At 39.9% G+C, this 14,444-nt stretch overlaps 1 long non-coding RNA gene across 1 annotated transcript; it reads left to right on the top strand.

Annotated features, from left to right (window-relative positions):
- Positions 1–9,375: 9,375 nt before the first annotated feature.
- Positions 9,376–13,478, top strand: LOC148055791 (uncharacterized). Its single transcript, XR_015705131.1, has 3 exons — positions 9,376–9,513; positions 10,047–10,101; positions 12,415–13,478. It is a non-coding gene; the product is annotated as an uncharacterized LOC148055791 (long non-coding RNA).
- Positions 13,479–14,444: the final 966 nt, after the last annotated feature.

Below are 14,444 nucleotides of genomic sequence, written 5' to 3'. Positions count from 1 at the left end.
AACATCCCTGTGTTATCAACACTGTTTTGGTCACAAATCCAAAACACAGCACCATGCTAGGCTGCTATGAAGAAAGTTAACTCCACCCCTGCCAAAAACAGTACATTTTGAAAAAAATTTGTCATTTAGTTTGATCACAACTGGATTTTTTTTTTTTTTAATTACTTCAAAGAGTAGAACTCTTTGAGTTCTGCACCACAGAGAACATTTCCACCGTGCATCTTTGCTCAACGTGCAATTATTTGGTCTCTACCAGTGTATCATCTGATCCCCCTGACCTATCTCAGTAAAATTACAGTGTGTAGAGACGGTTTAAATGCAGCCAAGAAGAATCTGACTTCACTAAGTTCTGATTGAAGACAGCAGTAGTCAGTGGTCTCATATCTATTTGAAGGCAACATTTCATCCCCACACGTAATCTGATAGCCTATGATGACAGTAGGAAGAAATTATTTTGAGTGAATGCAAGTCATTTTTTGAAGAAGTGTCACATAGTAAATATAGAAAATCTTTTGCAGATGGCCTATTATAAGACTCAAAACTTTGGAAAATGGAGAAAACATGCTTTTTTATTAATTCATAGCTAATAATACTTCAATCAGATATTTTATCAAACTTAAACTAGTGTGTGAAGAGTGCATTACTATTGCTATTACTTTTACTATTATTCAGGGTGAATCCATTTGAGCAGTCCCTAAAATGTTGCTTTCCACTCCTTGTCATTAAAATAATACCATTATCATTTTTACTTTCTCATTAGGACCCTGCTACCTTTGGGTAGACACCAGTTTGCTCTAAGATCTTGTCATCATAGCTCATAGCTACAGAAGTATGACTACTAAGTATACAGTTTCTCTGTTACTGGAGGAAGTTACAGCTGACTTACTTGTGGTAGCCCTTTACGCTTAATGTACATAATGGTATGTTCATTCTGAAAATCAGCAAAATTAAAATAAATCACATAGTAGGGCCAAGCAGAAGTAGAAATCTGCACAACCAGAACGGGCGAAAAAAGGTGCAGAAGCCCAGATTGCTAGGTCTATGCAGTAGATTCTTCATTACTTGGAGTTTGAAATTTGAGAAGAGATTTCATTCAAAAAGCTGTGCTAAAGTTTGAGAGCAAGTTTTTAAACTATATTATAAATAAACATGGGAATATTACAATGACATTTTACAATAACATCACTAACATGATGTTCACTATCTTCAACATAAATAATTTTTCAGACAAGTAAATGTCAATACCAACACATATTGATGTATCAACTGTGCATTAACAGTAAATACATCAACAGTTCACAAGCTAAAAACTGTACTACTTTGACAACAAAGCACATCCAGTTCTATTATATAAGTTTACCTTATTGCAAAGTTTTACAATTTTTTTTTATGGAATCCATTTGAATCCAGTTAGAAAATTATTGGAATAAAGGTATTAAGGACAGGATTTTTTTTATTTGATCGGTAGCAGATACAATTAGGGAGTTAGCAGTAAAAGATTGACGATGATAGGGGACTTGTAGATGCTACATAGGCCTGGGCAGCAATGGGGTCACAGTATTTTTTGTCGTTTGAGGTTCCAAGTATATTTCAACAAGAAACATTTACTGGTATCTAGACTGACAGCTGTTGTACATCAGTATAATTTCTCTGATGTCAATCAAATGATGTTAGATTGTCTGGTAGCTGTTGCAGTGAATGGTTGGAAAACCTCTTTATAAACTCTAGTTATGTTGGTTAAAGTTTTTACACAGTGGATAGACACAGGCAGAGCAAGTAAATGGTGAAGGTAATCATCCATGTCACTGATATGTGCCATTCCAGCTGCGGTCCCTGCTGCTTACACAGTGTTTACAAAGCCGTAGGAAAATGCCTCAAAGGAACAAGGGAAGCAAAGTAGAAACACCAGGGGACTGTAGGGAGCACCAGGTGAGTTTCTGATACAGCCATTTCTGAAGGACAGCCTGGAGGTAAAAGGCTATTCACATGAACCTGTGTATTGTAAGGCAACAAGACGAGGCAAGACTTGGACGGGCTGGATCGTTGGGCCGGGGCCAACTGTATGAGATTCAACAAGGCTCAGTGCCGGGTCCTGTACTCGGGTCACAACAACCCCATGCAATGCTACAGGCTTGGGGAGGAGTGGCTGGAGAGCTGCCTGGCAGAAAAGGACCTGGGGGTGCTGGTTGACAGCCACCTGAACATGAGCCAGCAGTGTGCTCAGGTGGCCAAGAAGGCCAATGGCATCCTGGCCTGTATCAAGAATAGTGTGGCCAGCAGGACCAGGAAGGTGATAGTGCCCCTGTAGTCGGCACTGGTGAGGCTGCACCTCGAGTCCTGCGTTCAGTTTTGGGCCCCTCACTACAAGAAGGACATTGAGGTGCTGGAGCATGTCCAAAGAAGGGCAACAAAGTTGGTGAAGGCTCTAGAGCACAAGTCTTATGAGGAGCGGCTGAGGGAGCTGGGGTTGTTTAGCCTGGAGAAAAGGAGGCTGAGGGGAGACCTTATTGCTCTCTACAACTACCTGAAAGGAGGTTGTAGTGAGGTGGGGGTCAGTCCATTCTCCCTAGTAACAAGTGATAGGACGAGAGGAAACAGCCTCAAGTTGCGCCAGGGGAAGTTTAGGTTGGCTGTTAGGAAAAACTTCTTCACTGAAAGGGTAGTCAGGCATTGGAACAGGCTGCCCAGGGAAGTGGTTGAGTCTCTGTCCCTGGACGTATTTAAAAGATGGGTAGATGTGGTGCTTGAGGACATGGTTTAGTGGTGGACTTGGCAGTGCTCGGTTAACGGTTGGACTTGATGATCTTAAGGGTCTTTTCCAACCTTAATGATTCTGTGATTCTATGATTCTATAAGAGGGTGATGGCAGCAACTAATGACATGCTTTTGGACAAGACTGGGAGGCTGTGAAGGGGAAATCAAGGATGACAGTTTGAGAAAGGGTATTATTAGAGAGAGCTATCTTTCTTATTTTCACTGTCCTTCACTAACTGTGAAATGCCTTGATTTTGTTCAGATCAGCAGTGTTTGAGGGAAGCTTCCATCAGTATCATTAGCCTCCCATCAGTATCACTTGCAGCCTCAGAAGTTACCTTCTCCTCTCGGTAAGAGCCAACATTAAAGTAGGATGTTGGCAACATATTGTAGCACTGGTGCTCTCTCAGGAATGGAGTTTTGGGTTTTCTAGGAACCAGTTATCTTGCCTAAGTTCTCTTGCTTAAGTATTTTTGACAATTTGGATCAAGGAGCTCAAATCAAGGACTGAAACAAAGCTTAGCAAGATATGCAATAGTAGTTTGTAGGAGGTGCATATATACTGTGAGGCAATGGTGGCCTGCAGATATCAGGTCTGAACATCTGGAGTGAGGGTGGAGTACGTTGAGGTTCTGGGCATTTTGAAGAATAATTTCTCTGTTAAAAAAAGGAATTCTGTATTTACATTTCAATAAAGTCACTAACTACATTTGTAATAGCTGAGGATAAGTAGGGAAATGCAGTATTATTCAGATTTTACAGATTTCAATATAACTTAATTTTCAGAATAGTGGGCATTTACTTAAGTTATAGTCTTACAAATCTTATCAGTCAAGTATTGTGTTTTACACGGTAGTGTAGTATTAAAAGCTCACAACTGATATAGAAATGGGACCACGCAAACTAGTAACTGTGAATGAGTAAAAATCAGTAGGCTTTCATAGTCTGAAATCTGAACACCACAGTAAATTAGGACTGCAGATAACAAGCAATTGTAAGGACTGTTTGTCCTCTTCTAGACTGGTATAGGTCAGTACAGCCAAACGAAAAAAAAAAAAAAAAACAAGGGAATTTTCAAGGCTTTTGGCTTGAGTTGAGAGATAAATGCTACTGGTTCCTGAGAGCTCCCATCATAACTGATATATACTATTTAAAACACATGGGTGAGAGTGTCAAAGGAGGGAGATGGTGTCTGTACATCCATGTGGTTATGCTTGTGTAGACAGGTTTGTGTTTCTTTCCCCCTGTGACCCCATGGTTTACCAACTGATCTTTATTCTCTGAACCTCCCAGGAGAGGATCATTTCTGCTCTCTCCTTGCAGCTGGGGTGCCAGTATATCGCTGCCCCCAGCAAGTGCTCTTCTCTGTACCCTCCTTCAGACAACTTATCTCCTCCTTGCCTTTAGGCCTTCCTGTTTGGGGTTGTTTTTCCATCGCTTAGCAACTCTTCTTCTTACCCAAGTTCTGTTTCCTGACATATCAAAGTGTACTGCTCTATCCCACGGTCCTTGCTGAAAGTATTGCAGCACGTGGCATTAAACTTTCAGCTTTCCCTCTTCCCCTGCTAGCTCCGTCCAGTGCTGTCCTTCTCACAGCAATGAGCTGGGCTTCTGTCTCGGCTTCCCTTGTCAAGAAGCCTCATGGAAGAAAGAGGGAGAGCACTGAGCCTCTCTTTGTTAAACAGGACAGACCTTTTGAAGCTGAATTCTTTTATTTGCTGTGGGTTAACAAAGAGAGGAATAGACCATCACAATCCAACTGATGAATAAACCTGATGGACAGGGTGACTTTACCAGCTGTCTCCTAAAGAGCGGAAGGATGGAGCCCAGAAGACTGAAATCCAGTGAGTGGTACACATGAGAAAAAGCAGCAGTTTTTAAATGCCTTCTGTTGGAGCTGGTAATAAATTAACTCTTGCTTTTACCACTTGGCAGAGAATCGGGAATAAATTTCTGCAGATGAATTAGGACTCTGTTTAACTTCCAGCAGAAAAATGAGGAGTTCTAGAAAAGTTGATGGACTGCATTCAATTTTATGATGCAGAAAAACAAACTGTTAACTTACAGAAATAATACCCATGTGCTGTCATGACTTGTTCTCTACTTGTCTTCAGGTGCTGAGTATTTGTATTGGGAGAGCATGCTGACTTCAGTGCCAGTGTCCGTGTTTCCTTTATTTGCTTTTGACATTTCACGTGTTTGTACTGTAGTGCCTGACAAGTTATATCACAACCTAATCGGAGTAAATGCTGCTTAACAAGAAATAAAGAAAAATGAGGGTCAGCAGTGTGGGAGGGAAAGCAATGATAGGCCAAGACTCACTGAGGTATGCAGAAAACCCAGGCAACAAGGGAAAGCAGGGAATTAGTAATAGATCGTATCACGGGTCCACCGCAGCCTTGGTGGGCCCTCAGCTGGCATCGGCAAAACAGAACTGCTTCTTGTGCCAGTGCAAACAAAGATGTCACACGACTGTCCTTGCTTCCTGTGCCTTTGGTTATGTCTGGTGGGTGGCTGGAGCCCACTGGCTGTGGATACAGGCTAGCTCCAGACGGGGATTGTGTAGCTGTGTTTGCTTGATCCCATGTCTGCCTTTCCACAGAGTTTGTTTGCTTGAGCACAGTGCTGCACTAACACTTCTGCCCATCACGCACCTCCAGACTGACTCGCATCCGGAGACCTTTGAGCACAGGACAGACGTTTGTTATCTTCACTGCTGCAGCTACGTAGGGCTTTTTGGCTTCCCCCAAACCAGTGCAGCCCGTTTGTACCTGGTTTATTTGAGGGGTGATCTGGATGAAAACCTGGGGGCAAGTTCATTCCTCTTGTTACCTTGAGAGATACAGTCCTGCTTTACCTTTGTGCTCTACATGACAAAGCAAAAGTGCAGTAAATGATGTGGCACCTGAAAGTACTAACAAGAGAAGGTATTTAAAGATGCACTGTGATGAGAAGGATGAACGAAGGAATCTGCTGCAATCTGTAGTGAGAGATACCACTAGAAGAAGTAGCTTTAGTTTCCTCTGCCTGTATGCCTTTACCTCTTTTTTTTTCTCATTCTATTTCTATTTTTCCAGTGAAGTGGTGTGAAGAGGAAGTTTTTCTTTCAACCTCATAGGATACTTCTATCAGACTGTTAATAACCTGGGAGTAATAACATGGAAACAGTTGTCGGGCATTTTCTGTGCTACGTCCACATCTATGAAATGAAGCATAACAGAGCCACATTTTCTTCTTTATGTTGTGAGCTAAAGAATTAACCAAGGAAAGAAAAATATTTCCCTCTTTTCAAAATAAAAGCTGAAATAAAAGAGGTGATGAGAACTTTCCTTCATTTGCTTTCCTTCCTTAGCCAAGAATTCAAGTTTATTAAGGTATTTAAAAAAAAAAGAAAAAAGAACGCAAGAAGGATCTGTAGCAGTGTGCCATAAACATACTCCACATGAGTCTCCTTCACTTTACTGGGGTGACTGTGGTTTGCACTGTATTATTTGGCATTGCAGATTATGAAATATTCCTCCACTTCCTCAGTTTTAACCTTCTCAGCCACTGTTGTTCATTTTATGCTGAAGAACAGCATTTCAAATTGAAGAACAAATTCTATCCTTATAAGTCTGCTGCCGATCCACTGTTCAGCTGTGCAAATTCCTTCTGCCAGTGAAACCTGGACCCAAATATTCAGCTCTTAGCAGTGGGCTTCCCTTTAAGATCCAAGTCTTGCTAAAACCCTTTCTGAAGTATGCTTGAAACATGTTGCAGTCTGAAGTCACTTCTCATTACCTCACTAACAAGCACATATGACTCTTAGGCCAGTGAACTTAGACTCCTATTAACACAGGCTATCCTGATGTACAGCCTTTTTCAGAAACTTAATAAGGTCCTTTGCCAAATTAATCAGATCTCTTTCCCCTCTTACTTTCACTGAACAGCTATTCCAGCGTATTAAGTTAGAAACTTTTTTCCAGCTCGCAATTTTTATCCATCCCTGCTTTTGCAAACACTCCCTTGATTTAAAGAAGTTCCTCTCCTACCCTTTTTGGTATTCTCACACATGTATTTCTGCACTGAAGGCTAACAGAGAAACACTTCAGAGTCATTGGATTTTATGTGCCTGAAGGCAAACCTGAAATCCTGAAGCGAGTGCCCAGCAGCATGGTCACTGAATGTATTTATTACAGCACTAGGAGTAGCGATACTGAAATAGGCTTTGAATAGTTGGTGCCAGGTTGTTAATGACACTTTAGTGAGCACAAACGCTGCAGAGGTGTCTCTCTCAGATATATGTCCTACTCCATCAGGATTCCTATGGAATGGAAGATTCCTATAGGCCACAAATATCTTAATGCCCTCTGTAAGAACTGAACTGAAGGCAGCAAAACCAATGTTTAGTTTTAGAGGTTAGAGGATTTTAGCAATTAACAGCTTTTTTGATTTACTTATGTGTAGTCTTACAGACTGAACAGTTGTAATTGTTCTGTATGGGAGCTGTGTAAATAGCATAACAGAATATGAACAAAAAGAAAAGATGTTTTCCTAATGCTCAGCAGGTCAGGGCAGATAAGTGCAGATATAGATTACATTTTGCTGTATCTTATTCAGTTTTAAGATGTTTGTAATAGTGCAGCATTAGACAAATCTGCATGATATGAACAACTAAATAAAATCCAATGGACCAGAATATTAGAAATCAGAGTTTCTATACAATATGTGATTTGTGTATTTTTGTAGTACACGTCACAAGCATATATTTGGTACTACCGGATGACAAGCAAATTATTTCTATGAGTATGGGTCAAAGAGCAAAGTGGCCACTTTGCTACCTGACTCTACTTTACTTATCCACATCTTTAGTTGTAAGATGCTGATGTTATAAGAGCAGTCCAAGTTCAAGCAGCCTACAGATCCCATTCTGTAATAATCCCATGCAGCGTACAACCTAGGGGTCCTTCTAGGAAAGTCCTCACATTTAATTTGTCTTCCTGCTGGTACGAGAGAAGCATACAAAGTATACGGCTGCTCTAATAAGCAGACATAGCAAAAGTCCAGACTTTCTCCTACAATACACCCCAAACAACACTTAGAGGCCTAAACATGAATTTAGGAGTGGGGTTAAATCTATCAGTACAGATGTAGAGTTGAGTTTGAAGTACTATGTCGCTGTATTTAGAAAAAATATTTAAAAAATAAAAGATAATTTTTTTTCTACATAAAAGGTAGATATATTTAAAAATATTTCTTGCTTATTACTACCTCTTTCTTATTTTCCTCAAGAAAAAAATGTATACCTCCACAGACTTTCACATTACTGTGTCTACAGCACTGAGGTTTTTAACATTTACTTGTACAGACTTACATGTAGAACATCCAAGCCTTACAGTGCTGCCATTGAATCCAGATGCAGGGATTTGGCCTTGCTTTTGTAATTGTTTCCGTTATAAACCCCTATTTCAGAGTTCAAAATTTGGTTACAAAAAATGCTTCCAGAATACAACTTGGCATCTAAGATATCAGTCAAGGAACATTTATTACTAGTTTGATTTCAGTGTGGCTTTTTGAACTTACAGATGTGTTCTGAGTGTTTTATCCATGCTTTCAGATATTTTAAAGATTTAAAATACCTTTGACTAGCAAATGGAAATCATCACACTGATGTGGAATGATAGCATCTTTAGTTAAAAATGCCATAAAACCCCTAAGTGGTCACTTCATTTTTTTCTAAATAGTAAGAGTATAGTTACTTCATAACAGGCTTGCACTAAGGGTAAATTGCAGCCTTGCAATGCTCAAGTGAACACGTTTTCCCCTAAAGAAATGGAAGACAATCTAGCTTCCTCAAGCATACCAGCTACACTGTAAATGGTTAATCAGATAAGCTGCTGATTCCAGCTATAGAGTGGAATATTGGCTTCTGTCTTTTTGGGCTCACTGCAGATAAATTGAGCCAACCCCAGCAGGCTTCTCTTGTGTCAGCTTGTTTGAAGACTGCATGGAAGAACAACTTCCCCAGCACTTGGGGAATGCGAAAATTTTGTCAGAAACTCTGCCCAAGATCTTTTATGTATTGTAGAGTCTAGGGAACCCAGGGGCATTGCACTGGCTCTTTGACAGGAGTACAGAATTAGCCCTACACACAATGAAGATAGGTCTGTCTAATCAGAATCACTCCTCTTTACAGTGGTAGTTAAGTAAGGTGGGTCAGGCAGATGGTGAAGCCCACTTGGCCTGCTGAATTGCTTCCTCCTGGCACACACTGAGTTGCACCTGGAGCAAAGAAGGAGTTTTCTGGCATTGCTGCATTTCATCACCTCTAGCAACTGAAACAATAATAGAAAATGCTTTTAAACCATCTGACTCAATGTGACTACCAATAAAACCCTAAAATGAAAGAAGGCTCAGAGAGGATGGGCAAGGATGATGTGCCTGTGAAGCTCAGGGAATAATGCAGGGTGTGACTGACCACAACTGTTGCAAAGAAGCTGACTTTATCTCAACACAAAACAGGACTGGAGAGTGGCCTTGGGTTTAGATAAACAGCTGTCAACAGTTGAGTAGATCAAGCTCCCTGAGTTCATTAAAAGAGTGTGAATGTCTCCCTCAGTTAGGCAGACCAGCATGGAGGGAGTGAATACATAGCTCAGCCCAACATAGAGTATAAAAATGAGACAACTAGCAAAATAATTTTGAAGAGAAGAATAGGCTTGAGCTGGCTTCAACCCACGTATTCCATCATGCCAATTGGGGATGCCCAGCATTGTGATGGTGAGCATATTATAGTATTATAGAGACTTGTAACAGTAATCACATTGGTATTGTGTTTGAACTGTATTGTGTTTTCAGTATATTTTGCATCACTGCTAAATCAGAAATCTTGTGTAACATCAACTGTCTTCAAATAAGTAAATTTGACATTAAACATTACATCCTCCGTGCATGGAAGATCTAAAAGAACCTGGACAGCAAGCATTGGACTCTGACACTGAGGCCTGAGCTGACAAGATTTTTCAGGCCTTAAATTTGCATCTAAAAGAAAGTATTTGCTGGTCACAACTAGTAGATGAAACAGTTGAGAGTGCTATGCATTGAAAGAGCATCATTCTTCATGTTGGAATAGGCAAACACCAATAATCACCCAAAAAGCCAGTACTGTTAAAGGCAGAGACCAGGGAGATGCATAAGCTAATTAAAGATTCTCCATGTCAAGAAATAAAAAAACAAAACAAGAACAGGCTCAAAAATCCAAACTTCCTAACAGCAGTAAGAGGTAAAGGATTTTAATTCTTTCTATTTTGCAGAAAAAACCTGCTCTGGTACTGAAAGGATATTGAACATCAAAGGAATACATAAATGGTATGCATAACTGCACTAATGACTATGCAATATCTTCATTTACAAAAAGCTGCTGCACACGGCTATATCTTGAATTTCTTAGCCCCCAGATACCCCTTAAAGTCAGTGGGAAACAAGACTAAAATTGCAAAGTCTGGATTAAGCCATTTATAGCACTGGTGCCTATACAAAAACAAGTTAGTTGTCCAGGCTCCCTTTATAGCCAATATAGAGAGGCTGAGGTGTCCAGAGGTTAAATGTCCCTTAAAATTAGATGAATCACATACTCAGGGTGCCTATTTCTCTCAATTTCTTGCGAAGGAAGCTAGATGACTCTTAGCTGTAAATATCAAATAATAGCATCTCAAGCTAAATGAGATGAACTCCACCTTACACATTAAATATCCTCTGTCAATCTGGGCAATACAATTGGGTTCTGGGTACCCGAGTCAAGTGTCTCCTGTAGACCCAGTCCTATCCTATGCTGTATTACTATGGTTTTCTCACTGTAGGGAATGCTGAACCATTTGCCTAGACCTAGGTGTCTAATGATCTCTGAGTCTCCCTAGGCTGGGGAGAGACTCCCAGACTTCTGGAATGATGGCTGGAGGCTAGTGGCCTATGCCCTCGTATCTCAAGTGTTTAAGTTTAGGAAACTGAATCCAGTGCATAACAACTACAACCAATATGGGTGGTTGTATATGTTCAGCATTTATTGCCCTATTAGCTTTTGCCTTGATTGTTTCTAACTGACATGATCATCTATGGCAGGCAGGAATTGACACCATGGTTTGCCTGTGGCCCCAATGAGTTTTAGCTGTGAAGAAAGATGACTTCATACATTGTGACTATCAAGTATAGAAGTCAGCTATAAAGAGTACCCGTTGCCAAACAGGCTCATAGTATTTTAAGATTTTCATAGAACTGCTTCTTTGTAATGAATGTCTTCTTTAAGGAAGAACTGATAAAGAATTGATGGGTTTTGACCTGATATCAAAGATTCCTGCCTGGAATAGGGCTGGCTAGCAGTAGTGCAGTCCAATTTGTGTGACTGAAAGAAGTACCATGCTGCCTCCCAGGGATCAAATAGTCTCTGGCATATTAAAATACATGATGAGAAGTTAGATGTGGTATGGTGTCTCCACAGCAGAAAATAATTTGGCCAAAGCTTTTAAGTCACATTTAGGTGCTCAAATAAATGTTAAACCCAGTTTTCTAAGGTTCATTTCCACTTCAAACTACAGAAACCTTTGGTCTTCAGCCCTTATGAAAACCAGCTACACAACATTCTGGATTAGGAGCTTCATTCCATCAATGTTTGAAATTGTGGATTTTCTTTCATAAGTGATTTTTTAGGTACAGGGTTGTCTTTGATTCTAACAGGAATACAATGTCTAAGATGTAGGTATTAAATTATCTTCTCTAAGTTGGTAAACTACCTGAGACTGTCTAAATGAAACTGTCTGTGAATTAATTAACACATTATTGTTCCTTCTTCTGTTCAAAGTTTTTAAGCATTTTCCTGTTCTGAAATCTCACAATTTTCTCATGGAGGTTCAGAGTTGGAAAGCAATTTTGGCCAACCAGCAATAGATTTGCTGTTTGTGAATAGCTTTCACAGGAGTAATTTAGATAGCTCCATAGTATCATGAAGCACAGGATGAAAATCAATACTGTAGTTATTACAAAAAAATGAAATAATAACATCTGAAAACTATTACTTTTCATCCATAAATATGGATTATATACTACTACTTATCCATAAATCTCAAAGCTCTTTATAAAGTCTTTGCTATTTCCATTTTACAGATGTCTGATGTCCAAGGTGCATGCCAGGCCAGTGGCAATAGAAAGAAATGAACACGGTCTCTTGAATGCTAGCTTAGTTGAACATCCATTAGACTGTCTCACAAGTCTACTCAATACAGCACGTATTTTTATACAGTGCAGTGAGTGTAAAGGAAATACTGTAAGGAGGTAGTGTACTACGAAGATACTGAAACTGGGAACCTTACTAGAACATGACCAAAATTCCAAGTTTGTAGAATGTGTTCAGGCAAAACACTGAGTTAAACAGCTCAGTAAAAGAGACAGTGAAGAGCCAAACACAGAATAAACAGAGTATGAAACCTGAGTACATTTCATTATGATCTTAAACTGAGCAAATTGGGAAAAGAGTATAGGAAGGCAGGAGAAAGAGGTGTAGAGAGGTAGGACACTGAGTGTCCATATGTTTTTGTATTGTAGTATGAAGGCAGCATTCAGACTGACTGCAATTTTTTTAATGGAATATTGCTTCACTGGAAAATGTTGATTTGCTGAAACTGTTTGCAGGAATGTAGACATGTCTGATGGATGAAAATCTCCTTCCCTGGCTCTTTAGCAGAGCCTCCTCTCCAAGCTACAGGATCATCAGCAGACCACCTGGAGGGATATTTCTGAGCCAAGAACATGGAAGCCTTGAGAGGCCTGATCTCCCCAACCTTCTTGGCTTCTTGCAGCTCATTTGATAATGTGCCAGGTTTTTTGATTCTGGGGCTTCTCAGAGCAATTAAGGCTCCAAGGCTCCCCAGACCTATGGCAGTCCACCTGCAATATAAAGCTTTTGGCTACTATAAGTTGGGACTGAAAAAGTTATGAAAAAACTCAGTATTTTTCTTGGACTTGAAATTCCATTTCCTTGCCATGTCAAGTACCATTTTTTCGTTCATCAGATATGGTTTGACTGTTATAAACCCAGTGTTTTCAGGTTGTGGCAGTGCTAGGTTAAACTTCTGTGTAGGGTCCCTGTTTCTTGACTCTTTATTCTGACATAAGACTAAAACTTTCAGTTTAGGTGAACAAGTTTAATGCTGTTAAGTGAATTATAAAACAGAACTAAAAAGTCATACTCTGTCATATTTAGAACACCCTAAATATTTTTGTGGTATGGAAAAGATCACACATTCCCTATTTCCAGGTCCTCATCCTGTGAGGGAGCTGTCTGCACCCATTACTACTGCAGCTGAGTCTGCACTGACTGTCTTGAGAAAAAAGCCAAAATCAAAACCAAAACCCAAGTAATTAAGAACATCATAAAAATCTTTTAGATTAAGCAGTCTCCATTGTGGATGCCAACAAACACTGCATTTTAGAAAGACAAACCTGATTAGCATCATGGCTTGCTTTTATTTATTACTCAGAATGTAAGAAGCTTGAGTGTCTTGATTTTTTTTTTTTTTTTAAAACTCACACAGATTTCTGAACATTTGCTGGTGAAATCTTGTCCCCATAAAAGTCAACAAAAATTTCATTATGACTTCAGTACATCCAGAATCGCCTCATCTTCAGTAGGGGTTTGTGGCTGTTATGACAGAATAGCTCCCATCTTATGTTTTTGTCATGTTTTCTTCTTTCAGAAAAGCAACATGGTTCAAATCTAATTGACAAGGTTAAGCTTTTCAACAGACCCATGTTTGTGATATATCTATTGAATGATCTTCTCCCTGTGGATCTTTTCTGTTGCTTAATGCTGTAGTGTTCTCATGTGTAATATACTCAGTGATTAAACTCAGCCTTTAATACAGCTCTGTATAATATGGGTGATCAGATGGATCCAGTCCAGCCTACCCCTTTTACCTTTTTCTCTCTAGTTAGGTACAAATTCATGTTTTTAGGCAGTGTATGTCATCTGAGAGGAAATAGGGCGATGGGGAAGTGTAGGGGAGGAAGCTGCTTTCAAACACATACACAGGAAAATGACAAATGACAGGAGGTGCAGCTGTGATTTTTTAACATTTAATGCTTTTTGTCAAGGGAATGGCAGCATAGGAAAGAGGAATAGTCCATAAATTTAATGGAAACCAAATATAAGCCAAGTATCATGAATCGTGAAGTTTAAGGATGTCCCTGTGTATGTATTGAACATTGCTGAAATCTGTGGAAGAACAGAATCAGCTTTTGACATATATCAAGTAGTTACTTTCTCATGGTTTCCTGCTGGATGATGTGACACTGGAATTTTACATTCTTTCTTCCATGGTTTCCACTTCTGCCAGTACTTAGACAATGCTGTGAAACCTGTAAATTTCTTTTCCAACTTAGATTCACCTTCCCTGCGATATTTACATGCAAGTACATGTTCATTCCCTAGCTTAGATTGCACTCCAAAGCACTGCTGATCAGAGGTGGGGACAGCCTCTGCTGTGGCCTATGCATACTTGGCACCTTAGGTGGTGGATCAAACTCCTGTTCTTGTGTTGCGAGTACACTGGATCTGGGAATGGCGGGCCATGCAACGATGCATTATACTAAGAGATTTCCAAGGGTCACCTTTTCCTGTGCACAAACTGGGTGCTCTGAGCCCCTGCTTTAGTGGAGCATCA

The sequence above is a fragment of the Nipponia nippon genome, unplaced genomic scaffold, assembly GCF_047370975.1.
Source record: "Nipponia nippon isolate SJK-2023a ecotype South Korea unplaced genomic scaffold, ASM4737097v1 scaffold_2, whole genome shotgun sequence".
NCBI classification, from domain to species: domain Eukaryota; kingdom Metazoa; phylum Chordata; class Aves; order Pelecaniformes; family Threskiornithidae; genus Nipponia; species Nipponia nippon.
Note: the sequence above shows the minus strand (reverse complement) of the source record. Positions and strands in the feature narration are given on the sequence as shown.